Raw genomic sequence first — 19,256 nt, 5'->3', positions numbered from 1 at the left:
TACAGATTGATAATGTGAAGGCAGAGGCCATGTCAATGTATGAAAATGTTTGCACCCCAAAATAAAAGCTATAAAATTTGAGCAAACTTTGATGATAAGGGATGGTAAATATGAGGGCAAACATGCAAGTCAGCGACAGCAAAGTATTGATGCCAGATTGTCCCTATTAACAGATACAATGTAATTGCTAAGCTACCTTTAAGTGATGTGCTACCTCTCTGGGCTGGTATTTTTTGTTCGTTTGTTTTTTAAAAAGATTTTATTTATTTATTTTTGAGAGAGAGACAGCAACAGAGATCACGAGTGGGGAGGAGAGGGAGAAGCAGGCTCCCCACTGACCAGGGAGACTGATGCAGGACTTGATCCCTAGACCCTGGGATCACGACCTGAGCCGAAGGCAGATGCTTCACCGACTGAGCCACCCAGGTGCCCTGAGGGCTGGTATTTTTAGCGCCTTCTCTTTGCTTGGGCTTTCCACATCAAACTTCTATTAAAGAACCAAGAAGTGTGGGTCCTGGAATAAACCCAGGAAGGATGATACTGAGAGAAGCTAACTAGTCCTTATGGGGCTTTTTAAAAAACAAATGAATGATACAATCAATGTAGCAATACTGCTCTAAATGTATAAAATGTAGAAAAACTTTTCTATCTAGCATTTATATATAATAAATATATTTTTTATATTCTCCTTTCCTTTCCGTGATTTCTTAAGACTCTCACAGTATCTCTTATTGAATGGACGTGTAGAAAAAAAGAGAGAGAGAGAGAGAGAGAGAACATAACATTCTTTAAGGCCTGTGCAAGAAAAGAAAATGGAGAAGCTCAAGGTTAAGCCTCAGAAGACCAAGGAAATAACAGTTAACTAAAATCAGGCTCTCTGAAGCCATACAAATATGAAACCGACTGCTGGCTCTTATATTTACTAGCTAAGGGAACTTGGCCAAGCTATTTAATATTAATGAGCCAGAATTTCCTCAAATGTGAGGTGAGGATAACAGTACCAACCCCAAAAGGTTATTATGAGGACAAAATAAAGTTATACAAGTCAGTTGACTCATTTAGTCATTTAGACATGAGTGGCTGGAAACCCAATACCAGGGGCTGGGAAGAGGGACATTCACATTAAACAGTGAGAACAACGGATGCTTACAGTGACTCGTAGGCAGAAAGCACACGTTTTGAATTCACAGCTCTAGGGGAAATCTAGAAGGAGTTAGTGTGTGTTGGCGATGTTGGTGAAGTATTTCTAGAAAGAGGTGAGCCCAAAAGGAATTGGCCAGTGCGTAAGAAAATGAAAGGAGGGGCGCCTGGGTGGCTCAGTCGTTAAGCAACTGCCTCCGGCTCAGGTCATGATCCCAGGGTCCTGGGATCGAGCCCCGCATCGGGCTCCCTGCTCCTCAGGAAGCCTGCTTCTCCCTCTCCCACTCCCCCTGCTTGTGTTCCCTCTCTCGCTGTGTCTCTCTGTGTCAAATAAATAAAATTAAAAAAAAAAAGAAAGAAAATGAAAGGAAAAAGGAATAGAAGTTCAGGACTTTGCAGATGGGAAAGCTGGCTGCTTTTAGAGCCCCAAATGGGAAAAAAATACATTTTTCTTAAAGCTTTGAGTGGTGAAGTCCTGGTAAAATGTCTCACCTGCATAAAGTGATGCAGGACAAAGATAAGATGTGATCTTTTCACGTGTTTTCCCAGGTGGCTTAAAATTAGCTGTGACTTAATGGAGAAACAAAATAACATTAGTGAGAAAGGAAGAAAAGAAAAAAAGAAACAGATTTGTTTATAATGTATTGAAAAGAATGCCAGGGATGGTGACTCTGACGTGGAAATGACTATTCCATAGAAGAGAGGCTTTTTCATTGTTTGAATGAATTGTATTTCCAAAGAGGCTGTGAGTCCAGACCAAAAATTCTTTGTTCAAAACGACATGCAAAACAGAAACATAAAAACTTAAGCTCCCTATCTTGGCAGGAGACGGGCTCCCGGGAGGACAAATTCTGCAGGCTCATCTCCATTTTACACAAGGCCATGGAAAATAGTATACAAGGATGCCCATCCCTGAAGATGGAACCAGTACCTTGTTAAACAACGCCCAGGAGAATTTCTCCCTTAGAACAGAATCTAGGAATGTCGCACTCTACCACAATAGGGTCTTTATGCTGCCCGAGGGGACTGCAGCATAGCTGTGGGCCTCCCCTTCGCCCCCATTCCTACTTACCAGGAATGCCGTGGTGATTATCTTGTTTCTACTCCATCCTGGCACCTGTGATGTGTGAAGCAGAGAGGGGTCTGAAGCAGGTGGGTGCAGGTAATTTGATTTTTTTTTTTTTTTTTTTGGTTCAGAGGTTGCCAGATAAAGAAGGAAGGACTACCTATCACGCAGAGATCTTTGTCACTGAGCTAGTTGCTTCAAAGGGATGATTGTCCTCCTTGGGGAAGAAGTTGGTCGATTTTAGGAAAGGAAGGGAAAGTGAAATCGATATTTGGCGACCAGGTGGTTAAAGTGATAGACTGTGGAAGAGAGGCCTAGGTGCTTACCACTGATTTTCCTCTTGCTGAGAGAAGAAACGAGTTTCACCTACTAATGTTTGTGGAAAAAAATACATATGTAACCTTTTCATTTTGAAATAGTTTTAGATTCACATTCAGTTTAAGAGATAATATAGAGAGACCCTATGTACCCTTTACCCTGTTTCCCCCAATGATAATACCTGTAGTACAATATCACAATTGCAATATTGATACTGACACAGTCAAGATGGAACATTTACACACCCATGACTTTCCTACATGTTGCCCTGGGATAGTCCTGTCATTTTCTCCCCTGTTTTAGTTCCTTCCCTTTTTTTTTTAAATTTAAATTTAATTTAGTTAACATATGGTGTATTATTAGTTTCAGGGTTAGAATTTAGTAATTCATCACTTGCATACAACAACCAGTCCTCATTACATCACATGCCCTCCTTAATGCCCATCACCCCATTACCCCATCCCTCCACCAATCTCCCCTCCAGCAAACCCCAGTTTGCTCCCTATAGCTAAGAGCCTCTTATGGTTTGTCTCCCTCTCTGATTTCATCTTATTTTATTTTTTCTCCTTTCCCCTATGTTCATCTGTTCTGTTTCTTAAATTCCACATATGAGTGAAATTGTAAGGTATTTGTCTATCTCTGACTGACTTATTTTGCTTAGCATAATACCCTCTAGTTCCAACCACATGATTGCAAATGTAAGATTTCACTATTTGATGGCTGAGTAATATTCCATTGTATATTTATACCACATCTTTATCCATTCATCTGCCAATGGAAATCTGGGCTCCTTCCATAGTTCGGTTATTGTGGACATTGCTGCTATAAACATTGGGGTGCAGGTGCCCCTTTAAATCACTATGTTTGTATCCTTTGGGTAAATACCTAGCAGTGCAATTGCTAAGTCATAAAGTAGCTCTATTTTCAACTTTTTGAGGAATCTCCATATTGTTTCCCAGAGTGGCCGCACCAGCTTGCATTCCCACCAACAGTGTAAGAGGGTTCCCCTTGTTTCACTTCCTTCTTAAACCCTGACAACCACTCACCTGGTCTCCATTTCTACAATTTTGTTATTTCAGGAATGTTATATAAACATGAGTTTATAACACTTTGGGATTAGATTTTTTCCAGGCAGTATGATTCTCTGGGTATCCATCCAGATTGCTGGGTGTTTGAATAGTTCATTCCTTTTATTACTGAGTAGTATCCCATAATGGGGACATACCACAGTTTGTGTAACCAGGGACCTGTTGAAGGACATCTGGCTTGTTTCTAGTTTGGGGCCATTACAAAGTTGCTGTAAACATTCATGTACAGGATTCTGTGTGAACACAAGTCTTCATTTCTCTGGAATTAAGTGTTCAGGAGTATAGTTGCTGAACTGGATAATAAGTGTGTTTGGCTTTTAAGAGACCATCAATGTGTTGCTTATATAATGCAATAACTTCAAATTCTCAAAACATGAGTTTTCCAGTGGTTTCTTACGGTTTTCATCGCTCTGCTCAACTTTCCAATCAAAACAGCTGATCGTATGATTTTTAGATCACCAATAGACATTTTAGGAAAATTTGAATGGTGCTTCCCTTGTTCTTTCATTCTATTCATTGTAATTGTTTGTTTAGAGCTAATACATTCTTTATCTTCTGTGTTAGGGAAGATATGTTAAACTTTTGTGATTTGAGATTGTAACGGTGAATGAGTATTTCCAAATAGTCTCATTGATAATCACTGACACTTTGTTTAAACTTTTCCTTTTCTATATATTTCATTAAAAATTGTTCACAAGAAACAATGCCAAGAACAACAAAACATTAAAAAAAAACATTTTATTTCTTAGAGGTAATATATTTCTGGCACAAGCTGGAGAGAGTTAAAGTCACCATGGTTAGTGATTAAATATTAGCTGTGTCTGTGAAAATCAAACTTTCACAAGAAAGAACATTAACTATGTCAGCAAATAGCACTTCCAATTACTCCCTTGTTCGAGGCAGAAGTCTTAACTACTGTAATAATCCCCTCACTGATCTCTCTGTGTCTACCACCCACTGTCTACACCACTATAAGACCAGTGTTTTAAAATCTCAAATCTGATCATATGCCATCCCTCCTCAAAACCCATTAACAGCTTAGGAGAAAGTTGAAAATCTTCAGTATGGTCTCTCTAACATCTCCATAGACAAGGGCCTCCACAGACCATCTCTCAGACTTCTGTCCATTCTCTACTTCAGGCATACTAACTCCATGATGAAGAGACCAATTTGTCTTTTTTCTGTATAGTTCTGGATCTCAAGCACCTAATACAGATGAGGCATAGAGTTTCCACTCCATAAATATTTGCTGAATAACTGAGATTATGAATAAATGGAACAATTAATAATAATTGGCTCCTGGTTTGGCCAATCCATCAAATTAGACCATAGTTCTAAAAAACAATGGATACCCAGTGATTCTCATTCCTTAGTCCCTGTCCGGCTATTCTGCCTTGGGAATCCATTGTTTAAGAACTGGAATCCTAAATTACACTTTTATTCCTTTCATGGAAATTAAAGACATTTACTCTGTTTTTACTCTAATGAATATCCAGTGCTTATCACTTAGGGACACAGTAGGTAACAGACAATCCATTAACAACAGATACTGGGAGGAAAGTTTACTAAAGGCACTACATATAAAGGTAAGGGTGGTGTTTAGGAAATGCAACAGAGATTAGTACACGACCCCGGGTCTTCTAGTAGTGGTAGTAGTAATGGTGAAGAGTCATTACCACCCCAACACTGGAACAGCAAGGTGCAGGGTGGGTAACTTACTGAATCCAGAGAGGCTACCCATATGGTACCCTGTAGAGGGACACAGCCAAGTTAGGGTGTATCAAATGGAAGGGAGCTCAGGGAAACACTTATTATGATCTCACTCTCCTCCTACCCTCTGACTTCTTGCAAGGTCCCCTGGATGACTCATTCCAACTAGAAATTAGAAGGGAACAGACATGTGAATGCAATGCCTACAGGTCAGCTTCTCAGAATCCACAGAGCAGGATGGGGAAAGGAGTGGATTGGGAGAGGCTACGGAAAGATATCTGTAGATATCACGTAAGCTGAATGCTGTCAGGAGTCCAGGTGTGAGGACTTTGCCTAATGACCAGTGATAAAGTCTCCTTCTTCCTGTGCCTCCCGTAACAGGTCAACCTCTTACCTGACAGAGATTTACATTGGCTGCTCTCTTCAACCATCTGCTCTGGCTCTGTGTCAGTCATTCACGGGATCTCTCTGGGCACTTAGCTCCAGTCATCAGCTCTGAGCTCTCTCTTCAACCGGACTTGCCTTGCAAGTCTGACTTTACCTTGAATCGAAAAATGGTGTCTGACTCTTAAGGCGGTTAGTGTAAGAACCATGATTAGAACTCTTGAAAGCGAATAAGGGAGATGGAAAACTAAAGTCTCAGCTTTCATATTCAATCATTTAATTTGAAAGCCTCAAGCAGCTTCTCAAAATTTATCCTAGAATATTACTAAAGATTATTGTGATTTTTTTTCACCTCTCCAAAAAATAAAAAGGAAAGATTTTTAATTGCAGCAAGTTGGATTCTAGTTAGGAAAATACATAACAGATCTTAATGAAAATACATAACAGATCTTAATGATTCTTGAACAATTTTGAAAAGCAAATATAGTACTCCTTTGACTGGGAACACTATTTGGAAATAAATTAGAAATTTAAATCGATGGAACCTATAGCTGGCCCCACCCAGCACCATCTGGGGATGACATAGCCCACTGGTCTGCACTGACATGACCTCAAATTGCTTTACCTTGTGACAATATCCTGAAATTTTTGATTCATACCTGAGAGTAGTCCCTGAAAGACTTTCCTTACAAACTCAAATTTATTAGGGAAGGAAAGTATGGTATCATTAGGTATGTATGAAAGCTATTATCTCCTAATTTTCTACTGCCTGAAGTGTGCTCTATAAGTGGGAAAGAGCAATTTGTTTCCTTATTTAAAGGTGATCAAACTGGTGTAGGCCAAATCATTTCACTTCACAACTGACATATTCTTCATCCGGGAAAGGGGATAACAGTGATGCTTCCAATAGTAGGTATAAGGATTGGCTTGGTCAGATGCGTCACGTCCCCTGAAAAAGTCAGTAGGCATTTTATGAAGGGACATTTTGTTCCACTAATGATGCTTCCACTGTTTTGTTTGAAGTTAGTAGGAACTGTGCTGTTTGAAGACTAATATCAGAATATCTGACAATCTTAATAAAAATTCCCCAAATTTCAGTAACTGTAAGACACATGGGAGGGTTTAAGGGGAAAAAGGAAAAAAAAAATAATTGTTCTGCCTTATCAAAACCTTCAGACTCCTCAGAACTGTGCTGTGGAATGCAATACTAGTGGGGTAAGAACTCTTTCTCTTTCCTAAGAGCCCTCAACCCGTCGCCATGTTCCCCAGCTGTGTTCCTGGGGAACCCAAAAAGCCCCAAAGGGAAAAGACCTACCACCTAGCACCCTCTGCCCCTCAGTCCCATCCCACACGTGTTGATCCTGATGGTAAGAACTGTTGGGATCTGGTAGATAGTCCCATGTGTGTGATTATTCTATATATTGTTATTCCAATATGTATTTCTTTCTTTTTTAAGAGAAAGAGTGGGGAAGGGCAGAGGGAGAAGGAGAGAGAGAGAGAATCTCAAACAGGCTCCATGCCCAGCGTGAGCCCGATGATGAGCTCGACAGCCATGACCACGAAATCTAGAGTGGGACACTTAACTGACTGAGCCACCCAGGCGTCCCTCCTATATATATATTTCTTTTTTTTTCTCTCTTGTATAATTTATTTATATTTCTGTTTTCAGGACCGACACACAAACTTCCTGAAAACAGATATATGAAGCTTGGGCAAAACATGCCTATCTCACACAGCAAAGTATAACTAGGAGGTTGAAATTAAGTCTTGGTTGAAATAGGAGATGGTGCATTGCTCTGCTTTTCCTTATATCTAGTGCAAAATGAGTTTACCTTCATTTCTCATCCTCTTTTGTTTGTTTACTTGAGACTCTCATACTTATTTAGAGATTGTTTAGATGTTGCCTCTGTCATATTTTTAGCAGAAAAGAGGAATGAATTTACTCTAGGAAACATTCCACTTAACTGTCTAAATGTATCTTTCAACTTACTACACAACAGAAAAGATTCTCCACGGCACGAATTCTCAGGAATGCTCTCCTAGTGGTGTACCCACTCTAAACACCGATACACACAGATCAATTTCAAATCCTCAAATCAGACGAGTTCTTGGCAGCTGCTTACAGCATCCATGGACTACAGATATCAACCCCGAGCATCAATTCTAACCTCCATAAAATATTTCTGACAGTAATTTGCTTAATCTTCAAAGCGCTTAGGTTAACATGATATTTTGGCTAATCCGAACAAACAAGACTTCCTGAGATTTTATAGCTAAGAAATGGTAGAATTAGGATCAGAAACCATTCTCCAACTGCTAGCTGCCCTAGGGTTCCTCCACTCCAACAAAATAAAGGATAAGCACATACCTTATTATCCTAGCTGGCAGTTTTGCAGGGGGTGGGGGAGGATGCATAATTAATTAATCAGGCAGTCAGTGTAAACCAGGCCTGGACACAGAAAACCAGGTCAGGCTGCTTCTATATGCTTCCTGCTTTTGATAAACCACTTTTAAGATCTGAGTCCTGGCTGTACCAACACCAGTTATGGCCTTGGGCAATTACTTGGTTTCATGGGGCCTCTGGTTCCTTGTTTATAAAATGAGTATAATCATAGCTTTTCATGTGATTTTTCGCCAGATCTAAGTAACAAAATGCCTGGCACATAAAATGAACTAGATCCCTTAAGACCCCAATAATCTTATTACTACAATATGTAGCAAAACACTACAGTTTGGAGGTTCCTCAAAAATTTAAAAATAGAGCTACCCTATGACCCAGCAATTGCACTCCTGGGTATTTACCCCAAAGACACAGATGTAGTGAAAAGAAGGGCCATATGCACCCCAATGTTCATAGCAGCAATGTCCGCAATAGCCAAACTGTGGAAAGAGCCGAGATGCCTTTCAACAGATGAATGGATAAAGAAGATGTGGTCCATATAGACCATGGAATATTACTCAGCCATCAGAAAGGATGAATACCCAACTTTTACATCAACATGGATGGGACTGGAGGAGATTATGCTAAGTGAAAGAAGTCAAGCAGAGAAAGTCAATTATCATACGGTTTCACTTATTTGTGGAACATAAGGAACAGCATGGAGGACATTAGGGGAAGGAAGGGAAAAATGAAGAGGGGGCATCGGAGGGGGAGACGAACCATGAGAGACGATGGACTCTGAGAAACAAACTGAGGGTTCTAGAGGGGAGGGGGGAGGGGGGATGGGTTAGCCTGGTGATGGGTATTAAGGAGGGCACGTACTGCATGGAGCACTGGGTGTTATACGAAAACAATGGATCGTGGATCACCACATCAAAAACTAATGATGTATTGTATGGTGACTAACGTAACATAATAAAATTAAAAAAAAATCACTACAGAATTTGAGCCATGTCTCTGAAGAACAGAACAATTGCATTTTGGGTGTTTTGAAGTTCATTCTCTACTTGGAAGAGGAGATCCTGAGGGTCCAGAGGCCTCATTTGTTTTGATAGAGCACTGATTGGCTTGACGGGACATTTAGGGCTCAGCAAAGTGCAGCCTGGCATCTTCTGTCTCTATCACAGCTTTTCACTATAAGAAGTGTTATAAATACACGCTTTTACTGAGTACCCCTCTTTGTTGAGCAGTCTGCTAGGAAATACATGGTTACTTCTAATCTTTTAAATATTCCTTGTATAAGTATACATAATTTATAGCAATACTGCATACATGTAAATAGGGATTATCTATATGTGAAGAAATTAAACGACTTTCTCAAGGTCATGTAACTAGTAAGGGGAGAAAAAAATGTTACGTAGAGAGAATGTGACGATGTATCAGGCACTGTCTCAGGTAGACAGATGCAAACGTGGTTTTTGTACTTACAAAGTTTACAGTCTACAAACTAAGACAAAAATTTATTCAAATAATCCTACAAGCACAAATAAAATTGAAATTGTGCAAAATGCTATGGGAGCTATCGTGGAGGATTTAATGTAGTCAGACAGGTTAGGGGAGACATTTCTGAAAGTGTCGTCTTTGACTTGAGGTTTAAAGGATTATTAGGAGTTAACCAGATCGTGAGGGGTGGAGGAGAGCTTTCCTGGCCAAGTTGTGCTGAGGTCTTCAGGCAGGAGAGGGCAGGATGGGGGCGAAGGGGGCTTGTGGCGATGAGGCAAGAGCAACGAAATCATCTGGGAGTGTGCTGGAAGGTGAGGATGGAGATGGGGGAGGGACTCAGTCCATGAAGGGCTTACAAGTCAGATAAAGGTATGTGGATAGGCCAAAAGAACTCACTAACAGGTTTTCAAGCAGAGGAGTGATGTGTTCTGGTTTGTCTTCTGAAAAGCTCGCTGTGGCTGGATGAGCCAAAATATCATGTTAACCTAAACGCTTTGAAGATTAAGCAAATTACTGTCAGAAATATTTTATGGAGGTTAGAATTGATGCTCGGGGTTGATATCTGTAGTCCATGGATGCTGTAAGCAGCTGCCAAGAACTCGTCCGATTTGAGGATTTGAAATTGATCTGTGTGTATCGGTGGCTGGCATGGGAGCAGAGTGGATGGGGCAAGATCGGTGAGGTCGCTTGTGTTATGCAGTGGTGCTAGTGGGAATGGGAGAAGCTGATGGATAGACTAGACACATTTCACACTTAGGAGGTAAAACTGGGAGGACCTGAAGGGTGATTGTGGTGAAAGTCCAGGGTGATGGCGTGCCGTCCATTTTGTGCGCGTAGTAGGTGATGGACTAAGAACCGGCAGAATGGGGCCAATTTTGTGGGTGAAATCATGAATGTGAGCTTGGACATGGTAAGCCTCCGGTACACTTGAGGTATCAGGAGGGGTTCTGAGGCAGACGGAGAATAGTGTAGGCAGATGGTGGAGAAGACTGGGATGAAGATGATATTTACATCTTGTCACATTTAAGATGATAATAAAAGCAGAAGTTATGGATGGGATTGTGTCAGGAGAGAATAAAGAGGTGAGAGAGAGATGAGTATGGAGCCTTGAGGAACTTAAACTGCCCGTGGCATAAAGCGAAGCGTTTATGACCATCGTGGAGGCTACAGAGAATTCATGCTTTTAGATGGAGGTGTGAATAGGTAGCACATGACATTGGACCAACGCTGAGAATCAAATAATCTAAATTTACCAGAAGCTTGAGTGTGAAAATATCTGAAGGAAATCCTTTCCTCTGGCTGAGGTTGGCACTACCTCACAGGCAAGGACAGTAACTTCTCAGCTCGTTCACCATGGCACTTCCTGGCTCATGTAGTTTGAGGACATTTGGCATTAGTTTGTGTGGGTTTTGCCTTGCTTCCCTTTGTTTGGAAGGAGACAAGCGATTCCAGATCAATGTCTCGAAGTCAATTATTTGGGGAGATCGTATACAAAAAGAAAAGCTTCCCTACACACCTAGCCCACCGAATATTTATAGCAACCTGAGCAAATTTGGCGTCTCTCTCTCCGATACAGTAGATATTTGAGAAATGGGAAGCAGAGGATAGAAAGAGTGCTCTGGAACACTTTTCATCTGACAAAGGGAAGTGACAGTTTTCAAGGGTAGAGCCAGAGCTCATGCTCTTTGCATTAAAATTAGTACTTTTTCAAAAGAGGACTTTGTACCAGTTGGTATTCTTTCCTAAAGAGTACCCAGGAGTACTTAGAGTCTGTCTTCCAAAATGCTCACAAATGTGTTCTAAACATGGTGAAGTATTTGAAAAAAAAAATTACTGTTGGATTTTCTGACGGGTATAATGCTTTATTTAGGAATACAGCTTGGCCAAAACACATCCCAGGACATGGCGTGTCATCGTTAGCATCTTCCAACTATGTCCTCCGTACTGAATCAGGAAGTTGGAATGTTTTTGCACCCATGGATCATCAAGACAACACTCCTTTGGTATGTTGAGTATTTTCCACTGGCACATACTTCATTCCTTGCATTCGTGAATCACTTTCCATTAAATTCCTACTACCATCTCTTTAAACACGTTCTTTCCTTTTATAAATAAAATGCATAAGACTTGTATAAATATATGTAATTTATAGCAATACTATATATATATATCTTTAATCCAATTTAAATCAGATTATCGTTAAAGAGCCTATCAAGTTCACATACATTTAAATAACTGTCTTTTAATGGAAGATTTTAAAAAGACTAGGACTCTACACTATTGTGTATTTCTAATGAATGTTGTATTTCTTACTTACTTCAATAAAAAGCAAAGCAGTGGAAACAAGGAGGATACCAAGTTCCTTTGTCATGACAAGTTTTTAGGAGTCGTTAACAGCTAACATAACCTTATCCTAATTTTTCAGTGACATAAAATATTTCACCCGTACATGGCCAAGGAATCTGTTAAAGGGTCTGTTACAATGCGCTTCCTAACAGATGTGGGTACCCTGAGCATCAGCTTTAGCTTCCCTTTTCCATCATGTCTGAAACTTCTAATTATTCTATTCTTCCTCAGTGCTCAAGTTTGTGATACTGTGGTTTCTCGCACACAGCATGTTCAACTAGGGCTTAACAGGCTTGAATTGCTTGGTTTAGGTCTGATACTTAATCATGACAAGTTCCCAGCTGATGATCATGCCACTCACGTTCCCACAGGGCCTGGTTTCAAGCAGCATGTTGATATGCCCTGAGCTCCTCTCAGGGTACCGAGGACTGACGTCCACCATGCTGTGAACAGTGCCGGGGAGGCCCACAGAGGAAACTGATGCCATGTTGTTTGGAAATAATTACATTTGGAAGCCATCGTGTACACAGATTTTTTGTTTTTGTTGTTTAAAGCCATATTTTTGCCCTTTGTCCAGATGTTTGCTACGTTGTTTTGTTTTGATATTTAAAACACATGCCATTGTAAGCAGCTGTATTTTTTTTTTTTTAATGCCTTTTGCTTTCTGGAGTAGCAATGTCAACTACGACAAAATTTAAAGCAAGCTCCAGGGGAACATCCATTTTTGTGTTCGACACTCGGGACGTTTACAAAAATTACTTTTAAAACAACAGTAGTACTTTAGCAAAAATACTAAAAAGAGAAGGAGGAAAATATAGAAAGAACTTGGAAAAAAGAAAAGAAGTTCTATTAAATGTTTATTGTTATTTCTTTGAGAGAGCTTGGGGGTGAGTTTTTTTTCCTCACTGGGAGGTCCTGTTTGTATTGCTCCTGTTTTATTCTTAATTTTATCCTTACGGTTATCTTTTCTGCTTAAATACAATGTTGTTCAGATTATTATTTCTGTGCAGGTTAAGCTACCCAACTGGGTTGAGAAAAAATAAAATAGTTTTATTCAGCCATTTAATATCTGGCCTTTAAATGATCTCTTGCACTTCTTCATTAATAAACAGAATGGGGGGGGAAATCCCAAGAAAAGCAAACATGATCTGGTTGGTAATCTTACTTGTTCTGCAAGATGAGACTTGCATTCCTGGTTTCTTGTTTGTTTTTCAGGATACCAGACATTTGGACTGTTCGATCATCTGTTGCATATTCAGAGTAAATATCACTTGTGTTTTTATATCATCCACAGGTATAAAGAGCTAAAAACCTAAAAAGAATGTCTGAGAGGGATTTTGGAAGAAATGTGCTGAGAAATCATGACTTTTTTCCTTGCACGCAGCTCTTCATATAGTCTGGTTGAGGTTGAAAGCAGCATATTGTACAGTTGTTTAGTGTTTGGGGGTACCTATCATGAAGACATGTATTTGTAGATATGTCTTCCAGGTGTTATGATAGATTTCAAGTGTTTTCTCACCATGACTTCATGTAATTGCTTCCTTCAGAGAAATTGTCTTTAGATGACTGGGATGTGTTAGTGGCGGACATAAAGCTAAAATGTATTGATCCTAACAGCTTTGAGAACATTCTGCAATTTACTGATCAAAGTACAGAATTTTTTCTTCAGTACCACTTGGCTGATGTGAGCTCAATGTCTTCTCTAGCCGAGTTCCAAAGGCTTTTGAAAGTAGTGGAAAGGTTGTGCCTCTGGGCACCGTCAAGGTATATAAGGTGAAACTTGTGTTTATGTGCATGTATGTTTTGTTTGTGTCAATTTTATGTGCGTGTATGTGAGTGTGCATATGTTTATGTGCCTGAGTGTGTGTTAAGAAGTTGAAGAATTCCTTCTAGAATGCAAATATTTTTTACTTAACATTACTTCTAAACAAAATAATGGAATGATTCATTTTGAATACTCATAGGAGAATGCGTTTGCATATATATTTTATGCAAAAATATATGATGTAGGAGACAATATAAAATGTATTTTAAAGTATCTTTTATTGGAGATATCACAGAATTCAAGCTTCTGTTGTATTTGTCTTTAAACTTTGATATGCTAATGGTTCTTCAAGTAAACTTATCAATATGGTTATTTTTTATCTCTGGCATTGAGATCATGGCACTAAAAATTTCCCAAGAGACAGAAAATATGAAGAGCCTATTTGTAAGTAAGCAACAAACTTTATGTCTAAGAAAAAAATTTCTCTCCTGTGGATAGTGTTTTAAATGTCAAGTTTTCACTGTCTGTAACACATGTCTTGTTAATTATCATAATGCTTTGGTGAAATTTTTCATTAGACTGTAAAAGGTAGTCGTTCTCAAAGTGTGGTTCACATCAGGATCACCGAGAATTTTTAAAAATTCTCAGACCTCACGTCAGACCCACTGATGGGGCCCAATAATCTGCAGGTGATTCTCTATCAGGCTGAAGTTTGAGAACAACTGACCCATGGCATAATGTAATATGGCCCTGGCAAAGATACTCACACTGTCACAAATGTAGGCACCTGTTCTATATGCAAAGGCAGTAACTTACAATGTGAAGAAAATTACTTTAAGGACAGAGTGAATCATAATGTTTGTCTTTTTTTTTTTTAAGATTTTGTATTTATTTATTTGACAGAGAGAGAGAGACAGCGAGAGAGGGAACACAAGCAGGGGGAGTGGGAGAGGGAGAAGCAGGCTTCCCGCTGAGCAGGCAGCCCGACGCGGGGCTCGATCCCAGGACCTGAGCCAAAGGTAGACGCTTAACGACTGAGCCACCTAGGCACCCCAATGTTTGTCTTTTTGTGCAACTAGTTCAACTATTATCCAGATTTGAACTGGCCACCTCAGTAATCCATTATAATTCTTCCTGGACACAGACACAATTTATTCACTAACCCCGTCTGTCCCTTATCTTATAATGATGACTTCAAAAAGGATACTCATTCTAAAAAAAATCCTTCAACAAAATCTCTGAAGATATGCACATTTCCAGTAAAGGTATAGTTTAAGGATTAGGATGAGCTGCTAGGTAAGTGGTGCAAATTCAGAAGATGGGTGCCTTTTTTGCCTCTGTAATTTCCCATGACTTACTGTGTGTGTGTGTTTAGGAAGCCAAAGAACAGATTGTATAGGATGTCACTTATTTAATAAATATCTATATTCCACAACTTACCACATTCTGTTTCTTCAATTTTTGATTGAAAAAGACTGGTATGTGTTATAACGTGGAAAATTCTTCCTTTATGATGGCAAGATGTTTCTCCTGTCTCAGTATTTAAAGCCACCTAGTCAGGAATAACATTTGGCAATCCATTGATAGAGTATTCAGTCAACTTCTAAAAAATGAAATGAGAACATTTCACTAGACCAATAAGAAAACTAACAGAGAACTGATAGAAAACTCAATTTTTTTTTCAGTTGTTTTTTCTAGAAATGATTCTGGTCCAGATAAGAGATAACAATGCACAAGGATGGATTGTGACATACAGGTAAAATTTAGGAAGTGGACAGACAGTGAAGCATGTTATAAAATTTGCATAGAAAACTAGAATTCACTGAAAATTATTTTCCCCACTGACTACCTTGGTAACTAAAGACTAATAGGGATCTTGGAGCTGTTTAGTGTTTCTGTTTTTTTATTAAAATGCAAGTATCTCTTGGGATGGCATGCCCCATATCAACAAAAATCATAACAATATTTGTTAACTAGGAACTCATGCTAATGAGCCAAAGAAAATGCTCCGGAGAATGTGGGTAGTTGAGTGGGCAACAAGCAGAGGGAGAGAAGTGCTATGGAGGAAATGGAGGGCGTTCAGAAGCAAACCACCTATTTCATCATTTCTTGGAGAAACCTGCACTATACTACACTAGAAATTTCTGGCATTTAATGTATGGGATGCTGTATTGGACTCAAACTAAAAAGAATGGTTTATAAAATACAGTGCTGTACTTTTTTTGTTTTTACTTTGCTTCTCAGAATGAAAAACATTCTGAAGGTCATCCTTTTTTCCTTGTATGATTATTTTTTATTTGACAAAAATCAGTTAATTTGGAGGAGAGCAAAGCTGTATGTCAATGAATTGGTTGCAATCTCATCAGGCAATCAGACGTGAGAGCAACACAGCTGTTGGAACACTAACAGCCAGAAAGATTCTAGTCACAGGCCAGTCGGGAGCACAGGAGCAAAGAGCATTCTTGTCACGTGAGCTGACACCAGCAAAGATTTATTAATATATTCCTCCACGAGATACTTAAAATCAGTGCCATGGTTTCAAAGATTATAAAACGGTTTCATCGTAATATGGGTAGGATTTTGGCTGTTCTTAAACCTCTTCCTTCAAAAGCAAGTACTACTTTTAAAAAAGTGGGCATATGAAATTTAGTCTTGTTACTCTCTGAAGCAACATATACCATATTGCATATTAAGATTTTGTGTATAACATATTTATTTGCATACAGAAATATGTATTTCTATGATACAGTTCATTACTTTATTTATAGAATATGTATATTAAGCATACAGCATATTCCAGAAAGATACATTAAATATGCACACAGTTCATGCTGCAGCGTGCACCCTTTTAAAAGAAGCATATTTAAGAGGCATGGTATCGTATGTACATGCTGAAAATACACTTTGCACAATTCATCCAGCTTTGGGTGCTTCCCTAATCTATTTGTAACACCAGTGCTGTGGTTGTTGAAAGGTGTATCATCAAACAGGGCAAAGGCAACTACCAGTGAACTAAGTAAGAGAAAATAAAAGTAGATTGCATTTCTAAGTATATGTTGCCACCATTTTGAATTTCAGCCTTCCCCAGTGTCAGATCTCCAGGATCAAAAAAGCAGTGAATGGATAAGGAGCAGAAGTATGTGGGACCTCCAGTTTCCACATTCAAATGGGAAAGCTTATCCCATGTGACTTCCTATATTGGTGACTTTGTCCTAACATTTGGGAGCTGATGTTAAATTAATGCGAACTGGTAAAAGAGGAATCATTTCTTTTCTTTTTTTTAAAGAAATGAACTGGCTTTTTGACGTTCTTAATCTCCTCTTCTTATAAGACCACTCTGGAGTATTTACATTATTGCTATGAGGAGAGAAGAAATTCTTGACAGTTATTCACCTTTTCAGTGAAAATAAAGGAGATGAATCAGATTGTTTCTGAAAGATGCTCTCAATGTTTTTGAAAGGAAAAGTGGCAGCTCCGATAGAAACTGACCATATCAACTGCAATCATTTTAATGGCTAATTACCAGCAACTTCAATTGACTGGACTCTGTGGCAATCATAATGGGACATGAAGATGTTGGAGACAATGTGCTATGTGCATGGTCTGTTAATTCTGGATATGTCGATGTCCCCCGTGTTCCCAATCTGTGATTTACAAATACACCAGACTCACAGATGACAGTGCGTCTGATACACAATTGGTGAGCATTACCTTTTTGAAACAGGTGAGCAATTTGCATTGATATTCTAATAGTGATACAGGATTATTTTCCCATGTATACAAAGTAAGCTCCAGAATTCCTTAAAATAGACCATGGTCTCTCGACTTTGGCACTATTGACACTTTGAGCCAAGGAATTCTTAGTTGTGTGTGTGAGGGGGAGGCTATCTTGTGCACTGTGAGCGGTTTAGCAGGCTCCCTGGCCTCTATCTGTCAGATTCCAGTAGCTCTCCCCCAAGTTGTGACCACCAAAAATGTCTCCACACATTGTTAAATGTCCCCGGGGGAGCAAAATAGTTCCTGTATGAGAGCCACTGAAATAGACAAACCCAGCAACAGTTAATGCAAACCTTTGAATATAATCTGTGTCTTTCTAATCATCTACTACATTCAGTATTCTTCCCATTTCTCTGATTCCAGTTGACAAAGCTTCCATGATGTGTCAGTCTATATTCACGTCCTTGCTGTAACGCATGATGGTTTCTCTTTCAACAAGGTTGTGGTGGCTATGGCGAAGATCAAGAACAGAAGGAAGGAAGGGAGGATGTAATGGCAATGAAGAGCAAGAGGCTGTTTGATTCATGGTGAGTTGAATTGTTAGAGTGGACCAGAAAACACCCAAATCCAGACTCCTTAATCCTTGAATCCAAAGAGTTCATCCCAACTAAAGTTGAATCTACATCATAATAGTACAACAAGTTAATAAGTGAAATATTCGGCCAGTCGATTGTTCCATTTATAGCAAACCGAACAGCCCATTGGCTTGATGTCCCTTCCATTCAAGTGATTCACTGATTTGAAGAAATAAAATCAAAGTAAATGTGGATTTAAAATAGTAAACATTTACATTGAAGTAACTGTAGAGTAAAGGAATCTGTATAAACTGATGCTGTATGTTTACACCTAGGAGATTCAGGGGAAATGACTATAGTTATTCAAACAGAAAGTTATTTTTATAAAGGGTAAGTTACATACAACTATTGTTGGCAATTTGCTTCTTACTAATTGTTCTTCTTTGTTGTTGTTTACCTTGTGCTTTTTATTTAACTTTCAAAATTGTTGAGAGGCCATCGATGAGGCAAGTCACACAAAACAGCTCTGAAGTGCTAAGGTTTAATACTGAAAAATTAATCATGCTACTTACACTGATATTACTGGTCAAGATATCATAAGGCCCATAAATCTAAAATGCAAAATAGGAAATTTGAAGTGAGTTTTATAAGTTTGATTTCTATTGATTGGGCCATCTTCAGAAAATCTGATTTTAAGACTATAGCACATATAGTAAGAAAAGTTGAGGGATTAAAAATAGCTAAATGTGAATCAATACAATGATATATTTATCCGGGGTACCAAATAAAAAGTCTCTACATGGACAAGATTCTATAGAAAGCCACCATTTGGGTAATAGTTCCTGATCTGACTTTTGATGGCCTAGAATTAAAGAAATAATGAGAAATGACACCGGCACCGCTACCTACATTTTTCTTCAGCTTTTGCTGATCTCACTTGGCCTCCGTTAGTTATCCACTACATGTCTGCCACAAAGATTACTATATTTCTATGGACAGAATTTTGAAGTTAAGAAATTTTAGGGAGAATTGACAATTTGAGGAAGATGGAACAGGTGGTTTCAGGAAATGTTTTTTAATGAACTTTCTCCTTCTCCACCGGGACACAGGATGGCTATAAACAACCTCACCGGACTATGAATTGAGTATCATTTGCTAGCAGGCATTGAAGAGAAGGTCTTATTCCCTTGGGACTGACGCAGAAGTCACTGGTGCCACGAGAGTACGTTAATCCTACTTAGGATTCCGAACGAGTAAAGCAGCT

At 39.1% G+C, this 19,256-nt stretch overlaps 1 long non-coding RNA gene across 2 annotated transcripts; it reads left to right on the top strand.

Moving 5' to 3' along the window:
- The first annotated feature begins 2,167 nt into the window (after positions 1–2,167).
- On the top strand, positions 2,168–19,239 carry LOC141373910 (uncharacterized). 2 transcript variants are annotated; one of them, XR_012380358.1, is made up of 5 exons: positions 2,168–2,292; positions 11,460–11,592; positions 13,151–13,195; positions 17,917–18,004; positions 19,102–19,239. It is a non-coding gene; the product is annotated as an uncharacterized lncRNA (long non-coding RNA). The 2 variants fall into 2 exon arrangements; XR_012380359.1 differs by having other exon boundaries at positions 2,197–2,302.
- The last annotated feature ends 17 nt before the right edge of the window (positions 19,240–19,256 follow it).

This window comes from Callorhinus ursinus, unplaced genomic scaffold (assembly GCF_003265705.2).
Source record: "Callorhinus ursinus isolate GAN/ISIS: 27379988/994484 unplaced genomic scaffold, GSC_fseal_2.0 scaffold12, whole genome shotgun sequence".
Lineage (NCBI taxonomy): Eukaryota > Metazoa > Chordata > Mammalia > Carnivora > Otariidae > Callorhinus > Callorhinus ursinus.
The sequence above is the reverse complement of the archived record's forward strand: the minus strand, read 5'-3'. Positions and strand labels throughout refer to the sequence as shown.